Source organism: Schistocerca gregaria, chromosome 5 (genome assembly GCF_023897955.1).
Source record: "Schistocerca gregaria isolate iqSchGreg1 chromosome 5, iqSchGreg1.2, whole genome shotgun sequence".
Classification (NCBI taxonomy): domain Eukaryota; kingdom Metazoa; phylum Arthropoda; class Insecta; order Orthoptera; family Acrididae; genus Schistocerca; species Schistocerca gregaria.
In genome coordinates, this window is record NC_064924.1 from 372,928,240 (window position 1) to 372,942,823 (window position 14,584).

Here is a 14,584-nt window from a genome sequence, read left to right on the forward strand (position 1 = left end):
TCGTATAAATACCACTGGGTTTATGGATTTTCTGTCAGGTGAGAACGTCTGGAACTGCCTTTGTTTCAACAATTTTTCCTCCATTAGCATTGCAGCGTTCACAATATTAGCTTGCGGCGATGCATGCATTCCGTTATATTTGCCTCCGGCGAAGCATGTCCCTTACCGTAACAAGATTCATAGCTTGAACCCTGCGTTCGTTCTACGTCACGTAGCTCGTTTCTACAGTCTTTTACTGCCCCTCGCATCTGTTCCATATCTCTTAACATATTTTAAACAGAATGGACTATTTCGTCCTTCCATTGTTTAAAATTCGCCCCTAATTGTTCTTTTACCTCTTTAATGTCTTCTTCAATATTTTCTGCAATTGGTAAACTGTTAATACCCAATTTGTTTACCGCTTCTTTTATACTTGCTTCTACACACAGCATCACCTGGTTTTCCTTAGCGGATGCCCATTCATCTAATTTATTTGAGAAATCTTGTTGATGTTTTCTGAAATTCTCTTATATCAACTGATCACATCCAGAAGCTATGGTAGTCACAATTTCTGTTAATTCCACTACGGAAGTTTCTACTTCCTCCTGCTTCAATTTCATGTTTTGCATTTCTTGAGTAATCCTTTTGATTTCCAAAGGAAACTGCTTTTGCGCATCTCGCAACTCGGTTATCTCATTTGAGATTTGTTTCTGGCTAAATAATGCCTGAATTGTAGCTGACGTGTCTGTTTGCTTTTGACACAAGTCTGCTTGCTTTTGTGATACTGTTTGTACCACCAATGACATATCAATTTGTTTCTGTGACATGTCTTCCTGCTTTTGTGACACTGCTTGCACGACACCTGACATTATGGTTACCGATCCTGACAAAAGTCTCAGTTGTTATAAGATATGAGCCATAGGATTTGTCTCCTGTTGAGACGAAGCTGCTGTCTCCTCTACACTCGTATTTTCACCAATTTCGTGAACATCTAACACTTACTCTTTATCCATTTTAAATTGTGATCCAGTTTTGACCATAACAAAATTAGATAACACAAAATACTTATTTGTTTGTACACACTGTATCACACTATCTCATATAAAAATTCCTCCTGAATAGAATGCACCAAATTAGTGTCTATGACCACTTCTCAAGAAAATACAGAAATGAAGTGAAAATATAGAACTATATTACATTATAAAGATTGAGGCTATTCAGCTTAAAAAACCAGCCAGATTGAGGTGAGATTGCTGATAGTTGTGTGTGTTTGCCTTATACAGCTTGCAGCGATGTGAAGTTCTGCGGTGGGGATCGGGAGCGCACGGCTCACACGACCGGACTCCACAAATTATATAGTACATGAAACACACACACACACACACACACACACACACACACACACACTATATGGATTATTACACGCCCAAATTTTTGATACATATACACAACAATTTTAATTGTTGGCCGTCCTGTACTCGGACGCCATTTTATTATATTTTAATTAATTAATTAATTAATTAATTAATTAATTTAAGAAATTTGTTAAAGAAAATTCTCTACTTCTTGTTTATTTGTTGATATTTTATTTATGATTTGCAGTGGTTTTATTTATGTTTTAGCTTCAGTCTTTTAAAAATTAAAGAATATAAGTTTTCGGTTTTAAATACCACAGGAGAGGTAAACGTATGTCCTGCAGCGTCGATCTCGCTGATACTCCTCGTCGGAAGTGCCCCTCCTGAAATCTCTAAAATGTTTATTTCGATACGAAGATCGTTCGGGCACAACTAGGTGCTATGTTGTATGATGCGTATGGATTGATGTGTCCAACTTTTTTATCAACGAAAGGTTTATCGCTTCTGAGACATTCTCTCGAAGAATATTGACCGTGAAAAGATGCAGGCTCCCACTATCATTCCACACTGCACCTCCGATCGACCTGCGTCCCGTGATATCTGAAGAATGTTTGTCCAATCTTTTATAAATTGATAAATACAGTGGGGTCAGGGATTTTCTCTGCCACGTGATGACTGGGTGTTGTGTGATGTCCTTAGGTTAGTTAGGTTTAAGTAGTTCTAAGTTCTAGGGGACTGATGACCATAGATGTTAATTCCCATAGTGCTCAGAGCCATTTCAACCATTTGATAAATACACACCTTGATTGCGTATTATTTTCTCGGATTTGTTTATTGTGCCCGCGACTAACTAAACATTCAGCATAGAGCTTAATAGCGTAGCACAACAATAGCAAAATCTCTCCAACATAAAACACGTCCGATCTCTGTAATCCCTTCACGCAGACTCTTCAAATATTGTTTACTTATTCCAGAGACATGCGTCAGTAGCACGGAACGTCCAACTCTCGCAGGCACTTTATACTACTCTCGGCCTTAATTTCTCCTCACGTATGTCGAAGATGTGTGATGATTTATAATTTATTGGTGTGATGATGGAGTTCCGTACTCCTTGCGTGTAAATGTTGGTAACCGTACAATAAGTGATAACGTTAAGTGAATTTACGTCTCAATGTTTGACAAGACAACATATTCCACTTATATTCGCATTGTGCAGTCATGGGCTGGTGTGTAGAGCTCCGTGATGTCGAACGTCACCCACGTAATAAATCCATCAGGGACGCTTCAACCCTTCGAAGGCTGCTCAAGTCGATTGTGACTGATGTGACTGTAAAGCAGAAACGTGAAGGTACAGCTCCCTTGGAGCCGAGACCTGACCGACCTAATGTACTGACTACCTGGACAGGGACCATCGAGCATTGCGGACGGTTATAAAAGTCGCATGAAATCAGTTCGAAAGAATCACTCGTGAGTTATAAAGTGCTACTAGCAGTCCAACTGGCACGATGAATGCGCGTGGAGAGTTAAAAAGAAAGGAACACAGTGGTCGAGCAGCCTCTCATAACTCACGCATTTCTGTAGTCAATGCTAAGCGACTTCTGGAGAGTGGATGGGTGGAAACTACTGATTTGTAGTGAAGTATTACGCTACGACCTGTGGCAGTCAAATGGAAAGTGTTCGGCTTTGGCGAATGCTGGCAGAACGTTACCTGCCATCATATGTAGTGTCAATAGTGGGAAGACAGTGTAGAGTATTTTTCGTGATTAGGTTGTGGTCCACTTATTGCGATTAGGAAACACTAAATGTTAAATTTTATAACAATGTATACTGCGTACAGGAAGCTGTTCTCCGCGCGGGGTTAGCCGAGCGGTCTTAGGCGCAGCAGTCATGGACTGGTCCCGGCGGAGGTTCGAGTCCTCCCTTGGGCATGGGTGTGTGTGTTTGTCCTTAGGATAACCTAGGTTAAGTAGTGTGTAAGCTTAGGGACTGATGACCTTAGCAGTTAAGTCCCATAAGATTTCACACACATTTGAACATTTTTTTAAAATCTGTTCAGAGATGATGATTGATTGTAGCAAGTTGACAGTACACCCTCTCATACAGCAGTATCTGTGAGGGAATGGTTTGTGGACAGTAACATTCTTGATATGGTCTATCCTGCCGAGAGTCACGGCCTGAATCGCATGGAATACTTTTGAGATGCGTTAGAATGCCGCCTTTGCTCCAGATCCCTGTGTCCAACATCGATACCTTCTCTTGAAGGAGAATGGGTTACTATCCCTCCTCAGACATTCGACACGTCACCGCGCGTGGTAGCCGCGTGGTCTTAGGCGCCTTGTCACGGTTCGCGCTGCTCCTCCGTCGCAGGTTCGAGTCCTGCCTTGGACATGGGTGTGTGTGTTGTCCACAGCGTAAATCATATTAAGTAGTGTGTAAGGGAAGGGACCGATGACCTCAGCAGTTTGGTCCCATAGTACCTTACCACAAATTTACAAATTTTTGCATTCGACACCTCACTGAAACTTCCCGCATCAGAGTTCAAGCTGACATAAGGACGAGGGTAGATGTATTGCACATTAATGTCCACTAACAGCTGTCTGGATACTAGGCCTATTTTTCAGGTGGTATACAGAGTACCAACATGTACTATCGAAGGAAATTGACGGAGATTCGCCCGGGCTCAGCAGCTGTTGTGGCTCAGCACCTGAAGAATAATTTGGAAAATATTTCGAGTAGATTTACCCACCATGTTATAGTTCTGGGTGGAGATTTTAATTTGCCGGATATAGACTGGGAGACTCAGACGTTCATAACGGGTGGCAGGGACAAAGAATCTAGTGAAATATTTTTAAGTGCTTTATCTGAAAACTACCTTGAGCAGTTAAACAGAAAACCGACTCGTGGCGATAACATATTAGACCTTCTGGTGACAAACAGACCCGAACTATTTGAATCAGTTAATGCAGAACAGGGAATCAGCTATCATAAAGCGGTTACTGCATCGATGATTTCAGCCGTAAATAGAAATATTAAAAAAGGTAGGAAGATTTTTCTGTTTAGCAAAAGAGACAAAAAGCAGATTTCAGAGTACTTGGTGGCTCAACACAAAAGTTTTGTCTCAAGTACAGACAGTGTTGGTGATCAGTGGACAAAGTTCAAAACCATGGTACAATATGCGTTAGATGAGTATGTGCCAAGCAAGATCGTAAGAGATGGAAAAGAGCCTCCGTGGTACAACAACCGAGTTAGAAAACTGCTGCGGAAGCAAAGGGAACTTCACAGCAAACATAAACATAGCCAAAGCCTTGCAGACAAACAAAAATTACGCGAAGCGAAATGCAGTGTGAGGAGGGCTATGCGAGAGGCTTTCAATGAATTCGAAAGTAAAGTTCTATGTACTGACTTGGCAGAAAATCCTAAGAAATTTTGGTCCTATGTCAAAGCGGTAGGTGGATCAAAACAAAATGTCCAGACACTCTGTGACCAAAATGGTACTGAAACAGAGGATGACAGACTAAAGGCCGAATTACTAAATGTCTTCTTCCAAAGCTGTTTCACAGAGGAAGACTGCACTGTAGTTCCTTCTCTAGATTGTCGCACAGTTGACAAAATGGTAGATATCGAAATAGACGACAGAGGGATAGAGAAACAATTAAAATCGCTCAAAAGAGGAAAGGCCGCTGGTCCTGATGGAATACCAGTTCGATTTTACACAGAGTACGCCAAGGAACTTGCCTCCCTTCTTGCAGCGGTGTACCGTAGGTCTCTAGAAGAGCTAAGCGTTCCAAAGGATTGGAAAAGGGCACAGGTCATCCCCGTTTTCAAGAAGGGACGTCAAACAGATGTGCAGAACTATAGACCTATATCTCTAACGTCGATCAGTTGTAGAATTTTGGAACACGTATTATGTTCGAGTATAATGTCTTTTCTGGAGACTAGAAATCTACTCTGTAGGAATCAGCATGGGTTTCGAAAAAGACGGTCGTGTGAAACCCAGCTCTCGCTATTCGTCCACGAGACTCAGAGGGCCTTAGACACGGGTTCACAGGTAGATGCCGTGTTTCTTGACTTCCGCAAGGCGTTTGACACAGTTCCCCACAGTCGTTTAATGAACAAAGTAAGAGCATACGGACTATCAGATCAATTGTGTGATTGGATTGAGGAGTTCCTAGATAACAGAACGCAGCATGTCATTCTCAATGGAGAGAAGTCTTCCGAAGTAAGAGTGATTTCAGGTGTGCCGCAGGGGAGTGTCATAGGACCGTTGCTATTCACAATATACATAAATGACCTGGTGGATGACATCGGAAGTTCACTGAGGCTTTTTTCAGATGATGCTGTGGTGTATCGAGAGGTTGCAACAATGGAAAATTGTACTGAAATGCAGGAGGATCTGCAGCGAATTGACGCATAGTGCACGGAATGGCAATTGAATCTCAATGTAGAGAAGTGTAATGTGATGCGAATACATAGAAAGATAGGTCCCTTATCATTTAGCTACAAAATAGCAGGTCAGCAACTGGAAGTAGTTAATTCCATAAATTATCTGGGAGTACTCATTAGGAGTGATTTAAAATGGAATGATCATATAAAGTTGATCGTCGGTAAAGCAGATGCCAGACTGAGATTCATTGGAAGAATCCTAAGGAAATGCAATCCGACAACAAAGGAAGTAGGTTACAGTACGCTTGTTCGCCCAATGCTTGAATACTGCTCAGCAGTGTGGGATCCGCACCAGGTAGGGTTGATAGAAGAGATAGAGAAGATCCAACGGAGAGCAGCGAGCTTCGTTACAGGATCATTTAGTAATTGCGAAAGCGTTACGGAGATGATAGATAAACTCCAGTGGAAGACTCTGCAGGAGAGACGCTCAGTAGCTCGGTACGGGCTTTTGTTAAAGTTTCGAGAACATACCTTCACCGAAGAGTCAAGCAGTATATTGCTCCCTCCTACGTATATCTCGCGAAGAGACCATGAGGATAAAATCAGAGAGATTAGAGCCCACACAGAAGCATACCGACAATCCTTCTTTCCACGTACAATACGAGACTGGAATAGAAGGGAGAACCGATAGAGGTACTCAGGGTACCCTCCACCACACACCGTCAGGTGGCTTGCGGAGTATGGATGTAGATGTAGATGTAGATGTAGATGTGACAGCCTGATTTGATAAAAGGAAACCAAGTTCTCAAAGCACTTACTGAACGAAATTGAAAGAAAAACCAGAAGGTTGCGGAATTCATTATAGGCAACGCATACTAAAATGAACGCTGCAGTGATTCCAGTGTTAAGAAAGAACTGGGTTTTCATAAGAGAATGGAAATGATGGACTTAAAAGCGGAGGAAAGGGGGAGGGGGGGGGGGCGAGGCGGGGTTAAGTGGCCACTCTAAGGGAAATTGGGTCTAACTAAGCTATTATTATTGCTAGAAGCTCACCATTTACTTATTCTGAATGTATACACGTAAGATATCGCATTAAATACTTACAATTAAAAATGTATAATGAATAGGACCTATATGCCTTTTTTTGAAGCTTCACATAGTAGCCACTTTTCCCAACCCAACTCGATAAAGTGTCCAATGTGGACAAGCAGGGTGACAACTATTGAAGTATATGAAAAAAACGTAAATTAGTTAGAAATTACGGCATTCACACACTTTGTTCAACATGTAAACGTCACTACAAATATTCGGATTTAGGTTATGATATATTCGATATGCCTGCCATCATCGGCGAAGAGGTGACAGAGACGAACAGCAAAATTTTGCTTGACACGCCCAAAAGTGGTGGAATATCGAAGCTGTCTATGACCTCCTGAATGGTTGCCTACTGCTCAGTAATGGTTTTAGAGTTGTTGCTGTATATCTTTAATATAGCCCCACAACAAGGAGTCGCATGTGTTCAGATCCGGAGAATATGGCGGCCAATCGAGGCCCATGCCAGTGGCGTCTGTTCACGCCAGAGCCAGATGGCGGTCCCCAGAGTGCTCGCCCAGGACATCAGACTCCTGCTGCGATGGGGTCGAGCTCCGTCTTGCATGAACCACGTCTTGTCGAAATCAGGGTCACCTTGTATAATGGGGACGAAACCACCTTCCAAAACCTTCTCGTATCGTTAGGAAGTCCCGTGCCGTCAAGGAATATCGCATCGATTATTCCGTGACTGAACACTGCATACCACACAGTCACCTGCTGAGGGCGAAGAGACTTCTCGATCACGACATGCGGGTTCCCAGTCCCCCAGTTGCGCTAAGGCACGTAGGTCCATGACATATTCACGTAAAAACTGCCGCCAATAACAAGGCGCTTGCGCATGCGCATACTAATTCACATCACGCCCTGCGGACAATCGTGCAGCTTGAACGTCCTATCGCAAACTACTCAAAATATATGACCATTTTATTTCAAATAGTTCAGTAATTGTCATACTCCGAAAGGAGAAAAGAAGTAACCGTATCCGGCTTGTCGCCTTTCTTTATGTGCGAAAACTTTGCTATTATTGAAATGCACTTTCAATGTTTCTGGCATGTTATAAGTATGAAATGGAAACGAAATTATTGTCCTAAGAGCGTCGAAGTAGGCTTCCTAAAAGGTAATATTAAGATGCTGTTATTTCCTGCCATCTCCGACTCATATTTTAAACGATGCGATATTTTGTTCCGAGCTGCCAACTAGAATGATAATCTCCATACATCGTCCACAGTAAATCTGTAAAACTGGTTTTTCGTTTCAAGGACATAACTAAGCACTTCTTGCTCTTTCTGGAACATGCTCCCTCAACTTCCCATAATCTTGTAACCACTACTGCATCAAAAATTTTTTATTAGAGCTCTTCTTTTCAGTATTATAAGTAATGAGAAATTGTTTTTCTGTTGTAACAGAAAATATGCCCTACTATCTGCAATACACCAAATGGCTATAGCAGATCGTTTTAAATCGAATTTTTGTGTTAGATCAAGTATAAAAGAACATAGATGGTTTTAAATAACCTTAATAGATTAATTAATTTAAAATCGGAAGTAGGGATTAGAATGATGCATAGTAACTATGTATATAAAAGGATATAGAAGTCAACCTGTAGTATTATGTGCGATATATGGAAAAAACTAACTTTTATTGAGCTAATCAGATTAAAATTGAACTGTTGGGGAAAGTGACCACATTTGCCACATTCCCCGACGACTGGGGAAGGCACTTTTACCGATGGGACGCAATGTTAGCAATAGTGGTTCACTGATGAAGTTGTCAAGGCGAAAGACACAATAAGTAACTACGCTTTTAAGCAAAAAGATGTTGTTTAGACATTGTTATTACAAATAAGTATTACTCTTCGTTTAAGTGAGTTGACAAGAACTATATTACTGACCTATCTTAGATTATACTACTGAAAATTGCAGACGTTTTGTTAAAAGATAACGAAACAATCTTCCTCTGTCAAACGCATTGAAAACCAGACTCACTGACAAAACTGTTGGTGTATTTCTCGGCAGGCAGCAGCACTGGACAGGGCAAAAAGTATGCCGTGACCACTTCCCCACCCTCACCTCCACCCCTGGCCACTCAACCCACTTCCCTCCCCCTATAAAAAAATTGACAATTCCGAAATCATGGCAGTTGTTACAGAACAAACAGTGAGCAGTGAGCGGAGTCATCATTTTCTGGGATTCACAGATACTAAGATGATTTTTGGTTAGTTTAAACAAAATTTGTTCTATTAGTTTTCGGGAACAAGGCCGTATATATAATACCTACCTCGATGCTACATATTTTATTATATTTTATCAGAATAGTTACAAATCCAGAACTGAAAGAGGGCTCTGCCAAGGAGGTAGTGTATCCCCCAAAGTACCTACAGCAACCTTAGAGAGAATTTACAGACCCTTAAAATGAGAATGTTAAGAGTGACAGCGCGTTAATAAAACGTATCTTAAGCAACGTACTATTTGGATTCAGCTTCGAACTTCAGCTTAACGTAGGTAATCTAACGGTAGGCATGAGACCCTAAAGTAATGTGTAACCAATATATCGAAACAGAAGAGCAACTGCTTGGAGTACTTTTTGATAATGTAAAGAGGTTCCTAAAACCAAAATTTCCAGCGTACCTGAAATATGCTTATTTTAAAGTCAGTGTGAGTGACCGGTTTTGGCTGATCGTAATTTGTAGATCCTTCCCACGAGACGCAACCTTATTGAAGGAACCTTCAGTTTTGGCCTGAAGGCTCTGCGTGCCCCAGAGAAGCCGAGGGCTATGCCGGCAGTAGTATAGCTGCCGGCATCTTCACCCAAGCCAGACAGGCCTCGACAGAGGAGCCAGACGGATTTTGTTTCACACAGAGTGGGCGGTGCTCTACAGGCGAAGGGAAGATAACCTCATTAGGGGAATAAACCCCAAGGGAAAATCCTGGTCCTCCACGCTGGGGGTTGGGCGTGAGGCTAAAACCACCACTTCGTAAAATGGTATCGTTGTGGATACCACAAACCAGCCTCGGAAGAAAATGAAGAAAACGATTTACAGGATGATGACACACAACAGAAAAACGTTATCGTGAAGGAAAATGGATTTCTCGATAGCCACCTGGAACGTAAGGACATTTAAGAGACCTAGCATATTGCAAGAAATTAGAGAGGAAATGGATAACCAGTGAGTCAAAAGAGTTGTACTGCAAGAACCACGCGGGAAAGGAAAGGTAATTATTGCATCTGGGAAAGATATGTTTGTTTACAGTGGAGTGGATATAGGTCGTCACGGTACTGACTTTCTTATACAAGGCTGAATGAAGGCCAATGTAATAAGTTTCAAATAAGTTTCCTCTACAGAGGAATCAGTTCAAGATGAGGAGGTCGCATTTTACTCCAGAATGGAGGAGGAAACGAGCAAAGCTCAAAGACATGATAATTGAGGATCTGAATGCAAAAATATGAAAAGAAGAAACGCGTAGAAGCATAATAGGAAAAGATAGCCTGCTTGGAGTGAGTAATAATAACGAACTAAGGCTGACATAGTTCGCTATTGATAAGGAGTTGCTAATAAAAATCTCACGGTATCCAGTGGCGGATAGTAAGTAGTGCACAGGGCATCGCCAGACTGCATTACAAGAAACCAGACAGACCATGTAATTACAGGCAAACACAACGCAACGGACACTGTCGAAGGCAGTAGCTGTAGAGAGACAGATGGAGACACAGATAATTACTCTGTGCGGTTCGTATGCAGGCAGAAGACAGATATAGTAAGAAACAAAAAGAGTATGGGAAAAGTGAAATACAATATACAAAGTCTCCACATAAAAGAAAATCAGAACAATGCAAGAAGAAATTAGAAGAAATTATTGCGGCAAGAAAGAGCACATCGTAGTACGAGGATGTGAAAACAAAATAGGGTATACTTAAAACAGCCATCAATGTAGCCACAAAGGGAATACTGTGGAGGACAGAATACCAAAGATCAGTGAAGAGGTTTGACGAGGAATGCTCATGGGTAATCCAAGAGAGAAAAGAAGCGAGACAAATAATGCTACAAAGGAAAACAAGAAACGTGGTGGAAGACCTTAAGGGGAAGAGGAACAGAGCAGGTAAGTTATGTACTGCGAAGAAAAGGCAGTATGTAAGGAGGAAGGTAGAAGAGCCGGACGAAATGAAGTATAATTACGAGATAAGAAAGTTCTATGAAGGGTCTAGAGACACGAGGATTCCAGCTGAGGGCAGTATTCTACAAGGACGAAGATGGTAACCTAATGGAGGTAAAAGCAAAGCTTTGAGAAGACATCAGGAGTATTTTACTGAGTTAATCTATGGAAAGGGGGGAGGGAACATAGGGGTAACGTTGAATGAAGAAGGGGGAGGAACTGGAATTAGGATCAGAAGGAGAGGAGAAGGAAGTCGAACCAACAGATTTAGAGGAAGCTAAGAACGTAATAAAAACAATGATAAAGCAGCGAGAGAAGACGGCAAAGAGGCCGAATTGTTAAAGTTTGGTGGAAAGGAGGAGACAGCTGTTAATGAATTAAAAAAGAAAATGTTGATAAAGGAGATATGCCTGAGGACTGGAGCAAGGGAATAATCTGCCCGTTACATAAGAGAGGGGATAAGACAGTGTGCAGCAATTACGGTGGCATTACTTTCTTAGATACAGGGTATAATTTGTTTAGTAAGATTTTAGCCTCGCGGCTAGAATACCGGGTGAAATAGCATTGGGGGGGGGGGGGGGGTGGATTATGATGCTGCAATTAGGAGAAATAGATCCACAATAGACCCTATTCTTTTTATTGAGACAAGTGCAAGATAAATTTTATGAATATTACAAGCAACTGCATCAATTGTGTATTGATTTGAAAGAAGCCTACGATAGCCGACACACGCTGAAATTAGTGACGTTAACCGAAATGACCACGAAAGCAAAAGTTGGCAAAGTCAGAATAGAGCAAAAGTTGTCAGGAGAGCTCCATGTGGGTACGGGCTGATGGAGGGAGGTGTGATCTCTGTGCTACTCTTTAACTTAGCTCTAGAGGAGGTAATTCGGGAAATTCCAAAAGAAACAGGAGGTCCAGGTACTAGTATACGCTGATGACGCAGCATTAATTGCAAGGAATATCAGAGTGTTGAAGAATAATTATGCTGCATTGGAAGGAGCGGCGTAGGAATGAGGACGCGAAATTAAATACAGGCAAAACAAAGTTATGATGATGGAAGTTCATGGTGGGGACAGAGGACTTCAATAAAAATAAACGGGAAAGAGTGCTAAAGTGTGGAAACGTTTAAACCGCTAAGCTTGATATTAACAGAAGATAATATAGTAGAACAGCAGCAGCAATACAAGAAAGGAGAGAATTTGGAACCGATGTTATTATTTCTTGCTGAATGTGTTTAAGTCCTGACATGTTAGTTGTTGTTGTTGTTGTTGTCTTCAGTCCTGAGACTGGTTTGATGCAGCTCTCCCTGCTACTCTATCCTGTGCAAGCTGCTTCATCTCCCAGTACCTACTGCAACCTACATCCTTCTGAATCTGCTTAGTGTACTCATCTCTCGGTCTCCCTCTACGATTTTTACCCTCCACGCTGCCCTCCAATGCTAAATTTGTGATCCCTTGATGCCTCAAAACATGTCCTACCAACCGATCCCTTCTTCTAGTCAAGTTGTGCCACAAACTTCTCTTCTCCCCAATCCTATTCAATACCTCCTCATTAGTTACGTGATCTATCCACCTTATCTTCAGTATTCTTCTGTAGCACCACATTTCGAAAGCTTCTATTCTCTTCTTGTCCAAACTAGTAATCGTCCATGTTTCACTTCCATACATGGCTACACTCCAAACAAATACTTTCAGAATCGACTTCCTGATACATAAATCTATATTCGATGTTAACAAATTTCTCTTCTTCAGAAACGCTTTCCTTGCCATTGCCAGTCTACATTTTATATCCTCTCTACTTCGACAATCATCAGTTATTTTACTTCCTAAATAGCAAAACTCCTTTACTACTTTAAGTGTCTCATTTCCTAATCTAATTCCCTCAGCATCACCCGATTTAATTTGACTACATTCCATTATCCTCGTTTTGCTTTTGTTAATGTTCATCTTATATCCTCCTTTCAAGACACTGTCCATTTCGTTCAACTGCTCTTCCAAGTCCTTTGCCGTCTCTGACAGAATTACAATGTCATCGGCGAACCTCAAAGTTTTTACTTCGTCTCCATGAATTTTAATACCTACTCCAAATTTTTCTTTTGTTTCCTTTACTGCTTGCTCAATATACAGATTGAATAACATCGGGGAGAGGCTACAACCCTGTCTCACTCCTTTCCCAACCACTGCTTCCCTTTCATGCCCCTCGACTCTTATTACTGCCATCTGGTTTCTGTACAAATTATAAATAGCCTTTCGCTCCCTGTATTTTACCCCTGCCACCTTTAGAATTTGAAAAAGAGTATTCCAGTCAACATTGTCAAAAGCTTTCTCTAAGTCTACAAATGCTAGAAACGTAGGTTTGCCTTTTCTTAATCTTTCTTCTAAGATAAGTCGTAAGGTCAGTATTGCCTCACGTGTTCCAACATTTCGACGGAATCCAAACTGGTCCTCCCCGAGGTCTGCATCTACCAGTTTTTCCATTCGTCTGTAAAGAATTCGCGTTAGTATTTTGCAGCCGTGGCTTATTAAACTGATAGTTCGGTAATTTTCACATCTGTCAGCACCTGCTTTCTTTGGGATTGGAATTATTATATTCTTCTTGAAGTGTGAGGGTATTTCGCCTGTCTCTTACATCTTGCTCACCAGCTGGTAGTGTTTTGTCATGACTGGCTCTCCCAAGGCCGTCAGTAGTTCTAATGGAATGTTGTCTACTCCGGGGGCCTTGTTTCGACTCAGGTCTTTCAGTGCTCTGTCAAACTCTTCAGGCAGTATCGTATCTCCCATTTCGTCTTCATCTACATCCTCTTCTATTTCCATAATATTTTCCTCAAGTACATCGCCCTTGTATAAACCTTCTATATACTCCTTCCACCTTTCTGCCTTCCCTTCTTTGCTTAGAACTGGGCTGCCATCTGAGTTCTTGATATTCATACACGTGGTTATCTTCTCTCCAAAGGTCTCTTTAATTTTCCTGTAGGCAGTATCTATCTTACCCCTAGTGAGATAAGCTTCTACATCCTTACATTTGTCCTCTAGCCATCCCTGTTTAGCCATTTTGCACTTCCTGTCGATCTCATTTTTGAGACGTTTGTATTCCTTTTTGCCTGCTTCATTTACTGCATTTTTATATTTTCTCCTTTCATCAATTAGATTCAATATTTCTTCTGTTACCCAAGGATTTCTAGCAGCCCTCGTCTTTGTACCTACTTTATCCTCTGCTGCCTTCACTACTACATCCCTCAGAGCTACCCATTCTTCTTCTACTGTATTTCTTTCCCCTATTCCTGTCAATTGTTCCCTTATGCTCTCTCTGAAACTCTGTACAACCTCTGGTTCTTTCAGTTTATCCAGGTCCCATCTCCTTAATTTCTCAAATTTTTGCAGTTTCTTCAGTTTTAATCTACAGGTCATAACCAATAGATTGTGGTCAGAGTCCACATCTGCCCCTGGAAATGTCTTACAACTTAAAACCTGGTTCCTAAATCTCTGTCTTACCATTATATAATCTATCTGATACCTTTTAGTATCTACAGGGTTCTTCCACGTATACAACCTTCTTTCATGATACTTAAACCAAGTGTTAGCTATGATTAAGTTGTGCTCTGTGCAAAATTCTACTAGGCGG